The sequence below is a fragment of the Anolis carolinensis genome, chromosome 1 (genome assembly GCF_035594765.1).
Source record: "Anolis carolinensis isolate JA03-04 chromosome 1, rAnoCar3.1.pri, whole genome shotgun sequence".
NCBI classification, from domain to species: Eukaryota; Metazoa; Chordata; class Lepidosauria; order Squamata; family Dactyloidae; genus Anolis; species Anolis carolinensis.
The window spans coordinates 135,675,320-135,687,998 of NC_085841.1; the positions used below are offsets into that span (position 1 = coordinate 135,675,320).

General features: G+C 40.4%; 1 long non-coding RNA gene across 2 annotated transcripts in view; it reads right to left on the minus strand.

The window, feature by feature from the left end:
- Positions 1-1,974: 1,974 nt before the first annotated feature.
- The window catches only part of LOC134299606 (uncharacterized), a 34,172-nt gene continuing 23,467 nt past the window's right edge, over positions 1,975-12,679 (minus strand). For both annotated transcript variants that reach the window (XR_010006834.1, XR_010006835.1), the window contains exons 2-3: positions 4,337-4,407; positions 1,975-3,936 (exon numbers count right to left, since the gene is read on the minus strand). This is a non-coding gene — a long non-coding RNA (uncharacterized LOC134299606). The remainder of the gene's footprint in view (positions 3,937-4,336; positions 4,408-12,679) is intronic.

Consider the following 12,679-nt stretch of genomic DNA (forward strand, 5'->3'; position numbering starts at 1 on the left):
GCCATGGAGTATTCCCCGACTTTGCCAAAAGCAAGACATAGTCATTTTCACTTTTGAAAACCTGCAATACGGGGCGTAGGCAAACATTATGGGAGCATCCAGAAACAAATCTGTGTTTTATTGCTTTTTAACCTCTTAGATGTGGGAAGTCCAGAAGCAACACCACAAATATTATTTGAGAGGAGACAATATTAGAAACATGTACTTATTTTTAACACTTTTTATTTTATTTATTTTTAACTGTCCAAGCAGAGCGTGACTCGACTCTTGTTCCCATAATAGGCTTCTGTGCCCCTGTAGAAATTAATGAATTAAAATTCTCAGCAGTCCTAGGCATATACCTGATGGTGACTGCTGGCTGTTGCCACTCATCAACATCTAGAGGCCCACGTGTTACGTTCCATTTCATTGGTTTGTCTCCCCAGAGTAATTTTATAACTGAATGGGAAGATAAATCTAATTGGACACAGAATAGGAATAGAGATTTCACCTAAACATTAGGAAGAAATTCTTGATGCTGAGAGCTATTTGACAGTGGAATGCAATACCTCAGAAAAGTGTATTTAAACAGAGGCTGGGTGGCTATCTGTTGGGAGTGCTTTAATGGCATATTTCTGCATGGCAGGGGGATGAACTGGATGATTTCTTCAAAGTCTATAATTCTGTGATTTTATAGCTCAATTAGTCTATTGTAGTTTTAATTAGCAAAGGGAGTTAGACCTATTCAGATTCCTTTACAAAAGGCTGCAAAACCATTAATATTGCATTCATTACTGTGTTCAGATATGCCAAGGCTACAAACTTTGTCATGTAGCATTACACTGTCTATGTATCTCTTTCCATGTTTCTATAAAATTCTTATTTTAAATTCCCTCAAACTGTAGCAAACTCAGCTTGGACAACAATTGCATTAAACAGCCAATGAGAATAACTGGATATCTGTATCTTGCAACCTCTTCACATGGTCCTTTTGGGCCATGCCATTGCGCTGAAATTGCCGGTGAAAGGGAAGGCACCCAGGTGGCTGGTGGAGCCCTGCACACTCTCCCTCCTTCCCCATCACATGATGGGGATGGGACAAAGTCTTTGGCAGTCTGTCCCCGTCAGATGGGACAAAAGGCAACAACGCGGGGCAGTGTGCATTGTCCCACCACCCTTTCCCCCATCATATGGGGAAAAGGGGAGGAAAGCGCAGGTAGCTCTGTTGGAATTACCCAAAATACACTTTCCTACCAGTAGTGGGGGAGGAAGCGCCTTTTGGTGTTTTCTCCCACTTTGGGAGGAATGTGGGTGGGGCCTGCTATATGTTGTGTGATGGTGCATGGCAGACCCTGTCCTTGCCATGAAACAAAGCGGCAAAACAGGACAAAAATGCCCCCTTGGTCATTAATAATAATGGCTAGTGTGCATCCCAGTAGCTCTCAATTATGCTAGATCTTGGGCATGCTATTTGAAAGCTATGCACACAACTATGTTAGCTAAGGGAAACTGGGAACTGTAATCAAAAAGGGAGATTTTATAAACTCTGTCCCTTTGCAATAATCAGAAAAAACTCTATCTTTTAAAATTACTCACTTTTTCTCTTACTCCTGATTTATTTTCATCCTCATTTCTCTGTGGAGAACTTCCAGCAGCATGCACTTTTAAGTTACTATATTGATTTTTCAGTAGCATCTTGATTTAGCTCATACCGTATAGATTTCTGTAGATTTTTAGGCACTATTACATCCATTTGAAATGAAAATCCATTTCTTACAAGCAAAACATACCTTTTGTTGCTCTAATTTCAGAACTAAATGCTTTCTAAGTCATAATCATTGACTGGAACTGGTGTTTGCCTCTGCTAACCCCCACTTCTCTTTCCAACTGAATGGTGGTTAATTTTTTTTAATTTTTTTTATTTATATTCACAAGAGACCTCACATACATACAATAATGTTGCAGTATAATAAAAGCAGGAATGGTCTAGTATAACAAAAGTATAACAAATGAATGGAAATAAAAACACAAAAAGAGGGAAAATAATCATAATAGTCGCACTATTCTAAAAAAGCTGACCAAATGTCTACATACAAATCAATTTGTAGATTTCACCTGTATATCATTCTTTCAAAATTTGCAAACTTATTGCTTATTATGAATTGTTCTACTTAGCCAGTTTAAATAAGCCTGAGGATGAGATGGTTATGTTGAACTAATATTTATGCATATAATTCTAGATTGTTGTTTTTCTAAATGGTGGCATCACACATCATTGCAACAAGTATAAGCAAAGTGATCACACATACATGTATGCAGAGATGCCATACTGACAGACAGACACACATAAAGATCTGTATTATTGTTGCATGTTGCTTCCATATTTTATTTGCAGTTGTTTTAGTTGTATGTCATGCTGAAAGCAGCAAAACAATGTGTTTACGTATGTATTTATTGCACTTTCTGATTACCTATTGTGAAGACGTGCCTCTTCAACTTCAGGCAGAGGATAATCTTGTCATCCCAATCACTGCCACTAATAGATATATGGAGGTCCCTCTTCACAGAGATTAATCTGTGGGATCCTCTTCACAGAGGTTTCTTCACACTCAAAGGAAAAACTTCTGTTTAACTCTCACCCAGTGTTTTAGAGTCACAGTCTTTTGCTTGAATGAAACAGTAACAAAGTTTATTTTATTGTTGTCCGGCACAGAAGCGTGTTGGTTACATTGGAGTTTTGCTTTCTTAGTTGAAAATACAATGTTACAGTACTATTTCCTCTCACACAGTCTTGCAAACACAACAAGGAACACTTTTACTTCGCAGGGGCTATTCTCAACTCATTATATTAATTATTCCAGCAAATATCTTCTGTTAACACATTTCGTAACCTATCTTCACTGACCACAACTCACTATCCTGTCCTAACAGGTAGCTTTTCCCATCTAACTGCTTTAGAATGTTCAGCTGCTTTCCTAACTGCCAACTGCCAACTGCACTTTTGAACTCTGGCACACGTGCATTTACATATGACCAATCAGGTCGCTGCTATGTAAATCAGCTCTTCTCTTGATGTCAGATTCCGAGTGCTACAAAATGGCAGTTCACACACCAACCCTGCAAGGTAAGCTATGTCTTAACTATTACAACAAGTTCTAAATCTCCCATATAATTACGCATTTCGCTACACCTATACACACAAAAATAAAATGATGGCTAAAGATGGCATACAATAAAACCAAGATAAAATCAGCAACAGAAAATAAGTGCTGCAGAATGGAAAACCGATGGAAAAGCAGCAGAAAATTATGATTTAAGACCTCTGTGAAAGAGATAGTATAGAAACCAGATTAGACATCCTTATATTGGCAAGGTGCTCCTACTTAAAGGACTTCTCGTCAAAACAGGCACCTGTAGAGTCCAAGTAGCAATCATATGCATTTACAACAGGAAAGACCTATACAGGCTGTATAGTCCACATCCATTAGACAATTGATTTGATTGATTCTTACTAAATATTCAATGGCACAATAAAGATAATAACATGATTATTGAGGTACATTTGTTAATACTCTGAGACATACCTTTAATATGCCAATTTCAACATGCTGCTAGTATTTATGAAGGACAATTAGTACAGAGATCATGTTGCAAAATCTTAATGACATATTTTCTATTCACTTGTTTGTAAACTCAACAAGAAAACTGCATGTCAAAATACTGTTACCAGTAAGAGCATGCTTCATCCTGGTTTTCAATGCAGTAGAGTGACAAAGACACCAGATAATTCACAAATAAATTTGATTTTCAGACAGCTGCTTTTCTGTTCTTGTTATTTTCTGACTCTTTTTTCATATTTCAGCTTATAAGTAGAAGTGTTGATGACATGTCGTTAATCTCTTTAGCTTATCTCTTTTCTTTAGTGATCAATCAGATGGCATTGATTTTAAGCCCTTGCTGTAATGTAAAAGAAAAGGAATGTAACCAAGAACACAAAATATACCAACAGTGTTCAATGTACCTAACCCAAAGCCACCTGGGTATCATTCACATTTTATACTGATCTATATGAAGAGTATAGATGAAGAAAAATCAATGGTCTGTGGAATCCCACCATTAGGAGACATTTTAACTAAACATTTTTGTGCATTATCAAGACAGATACTGAACTATACATACTATCAAAGAAGTTCATTTTATTCCATATTTTATCAATGTGAATAATAGTACAGATTTACTCAATATCTGTACATAGTAGGGGGTGACCATCTATTGATGTTTACAGTGTTTCCCCGCTACTTCATGATTTGCTTATCGTGGACTTGCGGGAAAATTTATTTATTATTTATTTATTTACCCTATTGCTGCTGCTTCTCCTCCTCAAGTCTGCCCCCTTGCTTCGGCCCTGCCATGTTGCTCTGGTTGCCTCTGCCGATAAGTGAGGGAACACTGTATATCATAATTCATATATTCATATCTAGCTTCATAAATTGATTATTATAGCCAACTGTATTACCATGAAATTCTTTAACATTTCAAGAACAATTTCCAAAAGCAGTTGCCAGTTGTGTATATTTAGTCAAAGTCAGGTTCAGTAGTTTCTACTAAACTGTGTAAAGGCACCCAGTCTCGGAAAAACAAATCATTTAAATAATATGAGAAATGTGTACCAAAATGGGGTTTTCTGGTGCCATCTAGATATATGCTTATATGAAATTAGTAGTAGACATCTTAGTAGATATATACCTAAATCCATTGACATAGAGACAGGAAGGCTTTCACAAGCACAAGCACACAAGAGACTTAGGCAGAACTGACAGTATGAGAGCTCAGTTGTGCCAGGATGCATGAATCCAGCAGTGCCTGATTTGGCAGTATCTGCCCTGATGAGCAGCAACTGGCCTCCCTCGATAACTGCTTAAAAGTTCAAGCTTTCAAACGTCTGCCTTGGCTTGCTGTAAATGCTGCCTCCCACATTACTTCCTCCTGTTGGATTTTCTTGACTCCTTTGGCTCATGGCACATTTGCTGAACTTCTCTTTGGCTTGATCTTTGCAACACGATCAGGCAGGAAGATGCCACTCAATTTCTTTGACCCTGCATTACTCATTGATGATGTTCTCTCTGATTGCTACATCTGGCACCAAAGGCTTGTGACTCTATGGCTGACTCTATCCTTCTCATTCTCCTATGCTGTCTTCTTAAGGACAGGTATTTTCACACCTTGTTGAGGAACTTGTAATTATGAAACAGGACAATTATGCTAGTAGCCAACACCTATTATTTATTTATTTATTTCATTTATATACCGCTGTTCTCAACTCCAAGGGGGAATCAAAGCGGTTTAACAACATAGTAAATGGCAAAGATTCAATGTCTCGCAACCATATAAAAAAAGCATTACAAGTCTAAAATCAATACATATAGCCATAAATAAGCTAATTAAACTATATAAATTACCAGACATACCATAACACATCAAAACATTTAACATTAAGGCATTTAAAACATTGAATCAATACCATCGTTTTCTATAGCTGCTTACATATTGCAATCATTCATCAAATGCCTGTGTGCACAGCCAGGTTTTAAGCTGTTTTCTGAATGTCTGGAGGGAGGGGGCAAATCTAATCTCACAGGGGAGGGATTTCCACAGCCAAGGGGCCACCACCGAGAAGCCCTGTATCTCATCCCCACCAATCATGCCTGCGAAGGTGACGAGACGGAGAGCAGGACCTCCTCGGCTGATATTAATGCTCTAGCTGGTTCATAAAGGGAGATGTTTGGACAGATAAGCTATAATGATCAGACTTATTTGCCTTTCTTTTCCCTCTCCCATGGAGTCTCTCTCATGGCATTCCCTCAGTCTGACTCAGGGCCCTTCTACACATGCACTAAAACCCAGAAGAAATTGGGATAAAAAGGGTGGTGGCTAAATAACATTTCTGAAAAGTGCAGGTTAAATTGGGTTAATAGATAAAAAGCACATATTTAAATGATGCATTTAAAATCTGATTCTGGCCAAAGAATGCACATATTTGCATTATGTATGTCCCTGCAGTCATGACTTCCTTCCTATATCCTAGTGTGGACTGCTCTATTACATGTGTGTGTTTTTTTAAAAAACCTGAAACACCTGATCAGGGCTGTCAAGAAAGGGAGCCATGGACACACAGGTGGTTAAATGGAAGCACAATTGGAAAGCAATTACAAATATTACTCTCTGCAATCAGTTCTTTCTTCTGATCTTTATGATATTAAACAGAGCTTGAATGTATAGTTGGGTAAGGCAAGATATACAAAAATCTGCTTGTTTGTACATTGTGATAGCAACATAAGCACATATACAATCCAGTGCAATTCAGAGAGAATTAAAAAAAAAACTTCTACTGGATGTCCCATGTTCATCCTGTGGACCTGCAAAATCCACTACACAGGAAGGTGTCAGGATGTGGGGGGACCATTTCCCAGGACTGACAGGTCTGTGTCTGGACTTGCCGTCAGGTCCCATGATTTTTAAATCCACTTATTTAATCTGAATTTTGATGCAGTCTGGAAGTGCCCACAGATAGTTTCTTTCTCGTCTCTCTGGAATACTTTTTATATTCTTTCTGTATTCTTCCCTATGACATGTGTAGCCCAAATCTAGAGCAACATGATAAGGAAAACTGATGCTCAAAATGAGCTAAGAATAACTAGGAAAGCAGAAAAAGAAAAGTTGTTCAAAGCAAGAAAATTGTGGGATTGTTGTTCAGCAAGGATAGTAAAGTGTCAAGAGTGTCAAAAGTGTAGTTTGAAAAAGAAATCTGGTGACATCTCCAGTAAGAACTTTAGAATCAGACAAGACACAGATAAGTCATTTCCAGTTCACCAGATGAAACCTGTCCCAGGAATGATGCCACCAGCTTCTAAATGGCTGGAGAAAGAAACTTCCTACTCACACTAGTGGTAGGAATGGGCCATAGGCCAAAGAGGTTTCTCCTTAACTCAGGTGTGCCCTACATAAATGGGACCCCGGGACAATGGCTGTCTCTTTCCCTCACTGAATTTATCATAGAAGTATGACACTTTTGCAATCAGAAATAAAGGCATTTAAAATATTTTCTCTATAAAATTGTGTAAAATGTACTCACATTATTCATATAGTATTAGCATGCATGAATAAATACCGGCCTATTTTCATAGCAAAATAAACTTTTGACCCGTCTCCTTCATACAAGAGGAGCATCACAAAAATTGCTGTTTAGATACTCATTGGATGAAGTCACCCAATCTTTCCAGTGTTCAAGGCAATAAGGACAATGGCACTTTATCTGGTTTACTGCTTCTTACTTATTGATGGTTATCCTCTTATGTTCTATAATAAATAAAGAATTTCTGCTAAAATTAAAATTATATTCAACACTTGATATCTTTAAAGCTTCTTGTAGCTAACATGGCCTCCTTGAATCCTGAGTAGGAAGAAAGGTGGAAGAAAGAGAAAAAGGCAGAAAGACAGAAAGAGTGTCTCAGTTACCAATTTTAAATAGGAATAGATTCCCAGATCATAGAAAAGAAAAAGTTCTAAATGTCTCAGTATTTTTAATAAAAAAAATAAGTCTGTGAACATATGCAATGACACAACCAGATCATCTAACCTTCTTTGGAAGAATTATGGAGGCAGCTGCTGTTCACCTTATTGATTGTAGGCAGACAAATACTGTTACAGCATTATTACCTAAAGCATTATCCCATTGTTTCCTAGCTAAATATTTTACATGGTTTGCACCAGACATCTGTATCAACCTGAAATGCCGGGTTTTCCATCCTTTATTCCTTTATGACTATAGATAGGGGAAAAAATAGTACTGTGTTTCAGTGTGTGAACTACCACAAGTATGGTTGAGAAGTTGTGGTCATTCAGCAAATAGCCTGAATGAAGACAGATTTCTTTGGAAGTTTGATTGAAGTTTTGTTTTTTAATTAAACTGTAGGTCAAACATTCTTATATTAGGAGGTGGAATATCAAATGCAACTCTACTCCAGCTCATCACCACAGATATTGCTCAGGATGGCACCTGAGAAGAAAATCCTGTATATACACTTTTCCTTCTTCATGGCATTACAATGCATTAGTAATTAATCAGATAACTGAGTATTTATTACCTGTACTTGGCACCAAAATCAGGCACCAAAAGCTTGACTTTTTTTAAATAGGAAGGCTGGTTGTTCTTTTGCAATGCTTTCAAATGTATGGGTTATCTTTCACATGAATGCTATCTCAGAATGTCATCTCTAATCATAGAATCATAGAATCATAGAATAGTAGAGTTGGAAGAGACCACATGGGCCATCTAGTCCAACCCCCTGCTAAGAAGCAGGAAATCGCATTCAAAGCACCCCCGACAGATGGCCATCCAGCCTCTGCTTAAAAGCCTCCAAGGAAGGAGCCTCCACCACGGCCCCGGGGAGAGAGTTCCACTGTCGAGCAGCTCTCACAGTGAGGAAGTTCTTCCTGATGTCAAGTGGAATCTCCTTTCCTGTAGTTTGAAGCCATTGTTCCGTGTCCTAGTCTGCAGGGCAGCAGAAAACAAGCTTGCTCCCTCTTCCCTATGACTTCCCTTCACGTATTTGTACATGGCTATCATGTCTCCTCTCAGCCTTCTCTTCTGCAGGCTAAACATGCCCAGCTCTTTAAGCCGCTCCTCATAGGGCTTGTTCTCCAGACCCTTAATCATTTTAGTCGCCCTCCTCTGGACGCTTTCCAGTTTGTCAACATCTCCCTTCAACTGTGGTGCCCAAAATTGGACACAGTATTCCAGGTGTGGTCTGACCAAGGCAGAATAGAGGGGGAGCATGACTTCCCTGGATCTAGATGCTATTCCCCTATTGATGCAGGCCAGAATCCCATTGGCTTTTTTAGCAGCCGCATCACATTGTTGGCTCATGTTTAACTTGTTGTCCACGAGGACTCCAAGGTCTTTTTCGCACACACTGATGTCAAGCCAGGCGTCCCCCATTCTGTATCTTTGATTTCCATTTTTTCTGCCGAAGTGAAGTATCTTGCATTTGTCCCTGTTGAACTTCATTTTGTTAGTTTTGGCCCATCTCTCTAGTCTGTCAAGATCGTTTTGAATTCTGCTCCTGTCTTCTGGAGTGTTAGCTATCCCTCCCAGTTTTGTGTCCTCTGCAAACTTGATGATCGTGCCTTCTAACCCTTCGTCTAAGTCGTTAATAAAGATGTTGAACAGAACCGGGCCCAGGACGGAGCCCTGCGGCACTCCACTTGTCACTTCTTTCCATGATGAAGACGACGCATTGGTGAGCACCCTTTGGGTTCGTTCGCTTAGCCAATTACAGATCCACCTAATCGTAGTTTTGTCTAGCCCACATTTTACTAGTTTGTTTGCCAGAAGGTCGTGGGGGACTTTGTCGAAGGCCTTACTGAAATCCAGGTACGCTACATCCACAGCATTCCCTGTATCGACCCAACTCGTAACTCTATCGAAAAAAGAGATCAGATTAGTCTGGCATGACTTGTTTTTGGTAAATCCGTGTTGACTATTAGCAATGACCGCATTTGTTTCTAAGTGTTCGCAGACCACTTCCTTAATGATCTTTTCCAGAATTTTGCCTGGTATTGATGTGAGGCTGACCGGACGGTAATTGTTTGGGTCGTTCTTTTTTCCCTTCTTGAAGATAGGGACCACATTCGCCCTCCTCCAATCTGCTGGGACTTCTCCCGTTCTCCAAGAACTCTCGAAGATAATTGCCAGTGGTTCTGAAATAACTTCCGCTAGTTCCTTCAGTACTCTTGGGTGTAGCTGATCTGGCCCTGGGGACTTGAATTCGTTTAGAGAGGCCAGGTGTTCCTGGACAACGTGTCTCCCTATTTGGGGTTGGATTTCCCCCAATCCTTCGTCCATTCCGTCTTGCTGAGGTTGAAGATGGCTTTCTTTTTCTGAGAAGACCGAGGCAAAGAAGTTATTGAGCAGTTCTGCCTTTTCCCTGTCCCCTGTCGCCATCACCCCATCTTCTCCTTGCAATGGCCCTATCGCCTCCTTTTTCTTCCTTTTTCTACCAACGTAAGCAAAAAAGCCTTTTTTGTTGTTTTTTATGTCCCTGGCAAGCCTGATCTCATTTTGCGCTTTAGCCTTGCGAACCTTTTCCCTACAGGTGTTGGCTATACGTTTGAATTCTTCTTTGGTGATTTCTCCCCTTTTCCACTTCTTGTGCATGTCACTTTTGAGCTTTAGCTCAGTTAGAAGTTCTTTGGACATCCATTCTGGCTTCTTTGCACTTGTCTTATTTTTCTTCTTTGTTGGCACTGTTTGCATTTGCGCCGTGAGTATTTCACTTTTGAAAAACTCCCATCCATCCTTAACTCCCTTGTTTTTTAATATCGGCGTCCATGGAATGCCGCTCAGTAATTCCTTCATTTTTTGGAAGTCAGCTCTCTTAAAGTCCAGAAAGCGTGTTTGACTTGTCTTAGTTTCAGCATTCCTTTGTATTGCAAACTGCAGGAGCACATGGTCACTTGCCCCTAAGGATCCAACCACTTCAACTGTATTGATCAGGTCTTCCACATTTGTTAAGATTAGATCAAGAGTTGCTGATCCCCTTGTTGCCTCTTCTACCTTCTGGACCATAAAATTATCTGCAAGGCAAGTGAGGAATTTGTTGGACTTTGTACTCTTGGCTGAGTTTGTTTTCCAGCAGATATCGGGATAATTGAAATCGCCCATGACTACTATATCTCTTCTTTGTGCCTGTTTGGTCAGCTGTTGACAGAAGGCTTCATCAAGTCCTTCATCCTGACTCGGAGGTCTGTAGTAGACACCCACGACAAGATCTTTTTGAGTCCCGGTTCCCTTGATTCTTATCCAGATGCTTTCAAGCTGGTTTCCCGGATTACAGTCTTGCATTTCTTCTGCAACGTAACTGTTTTTGACATATAAAGCTACTCCCCCTCCTCTCCCCTTTGTTCTATTTCTGTGAAAGAGGTTATAGCCCTCAATGGTTAAATTCCAGTGATGGGAGTCATCCCACCAGGTTTCAGTGATGCCTATGACATCGTATGTGTGGTGCTGTGCTAGGAGTTGGAGTTCGTCTTGCTTATTTCCCATGCTCTGAGCATTAGTGTAAAGACATGTAAGCCCCTGTGACCTCCTCTCGAACTGTTTATTTGGGATTATTGTGCTCTCTGTACTTGGTCCTTGCTGTGTTTGTGCAGCCCTCCGTTTAGCCTTTCGGCGGTTCCCTGTGGTCGTGGGTAATATATTGTTCGCCAGGCTGTTGTTCCCCTCCCCCAGTGGATCTAGTTTAAAGTGCGCCTGATGAGGTTTGTGAGTCTGTGTGCAAAAAGATGTTTTCCTACTTGTGTGAGATGCACCCCATCGCTTGCCAGTAGTCCATCCTCTTGGAAGAGTAGACCATGGTCAAGGAAGCCAAAATGCTCCTCTTGACACCATTTTCTGAGCCAGTTATTGACCTGTACTATTTTTCCGGCCCTTGTAGAGCCGTGTCCTACAACAGGGAGGAGGGATGAAAAGATCACATGTACATTATACAGTTTTAGCTTTGTTCCCAGAGCTCGAAAATCATTTGTGATCTTTTGAAAAGTATGCCTAGCGGTGTCATTGGTACCTACATGTATCAACATAAGGTGGGGAGGGTGATGGGGCTTTAGGAGCCTGCTGAGCCTCTGAGTGATATGGTGTATTTTAGCCCCCGGGAGGCAGCATGTTTCTCGAGCCATCCCATCCGGTCTGGAAATGATGGCTTCCGTTCCTCTAAGGAGGGAGTCACCTACTACCAAGACCTGTTTCCTTTGAGGATTGACAGGGTCCCTTTTGTGCAAGACAGTGTGTATGTCCCCTGAAGAGTGTTCCTGTTGAAGTGAATCATGTAGGTGTAAAGTGTTGTCCTCCTCCTCAACATCCCCAGTGCATTCATCAATGACAATCCATTGAGATACATCCGATCTCTGATACATCTCTGTTATATTTATGTTTTCTTTTTTGTTTAGAAAAGAGAGGATAGTTGTAAGGATTTTTAATAACATTTCTCTTATGTTCCTTCCATCTTGTACTATAGTAATTAGAAGTGTAGGATATTTTGTCCCTTCTCTACTCTGCTTTATAATTTAGGAATTGGCACAGATGAGGGTAAAGTGCACATTGGGGTGCACCTCTCAACAGCCCCTAGTCACCATAGGCAATGGTGAGGAATGCAGTCTGTTGTAAATGTTTTGCCAATGCAACATGCTCACTACATCCAAAACTGGAAATATGTAATCCTGCAGTTGCAAGGGAGATGTGTGTGCATGATGTAGATGTAGTATGTTGTGACTCAGCTGGAGCCTCAGAGTGACTCTGATGGGGTTATGGGATTCAGGTTCAAGATGACTCTGATGGGGATTCAGGTTCAGAGTGTTCTTGCTGTGGAAGATGAGGAACAGGGAGGCTTGGTGGGGACGAGGGACAGGGCCTTCTCTGTAGTAGCCCCCCAGTTATGGAATTCGCTGTCTAGGGAGATCAGGCAAGCCCCCACCTTGATGGCATTTTGGAAGAGTCTGAAAACTTGGCTTTTCACTCAGGCCTTTGGTTAAGATCATCTTTTTGCCATCACAATTATTATGCTCCTCGACCTTTTGCACTGGTCGCTCTTCCCGATTCCTGATTGATTGATATTACTCAGGACTCCTTCCTACCGTACCTAAT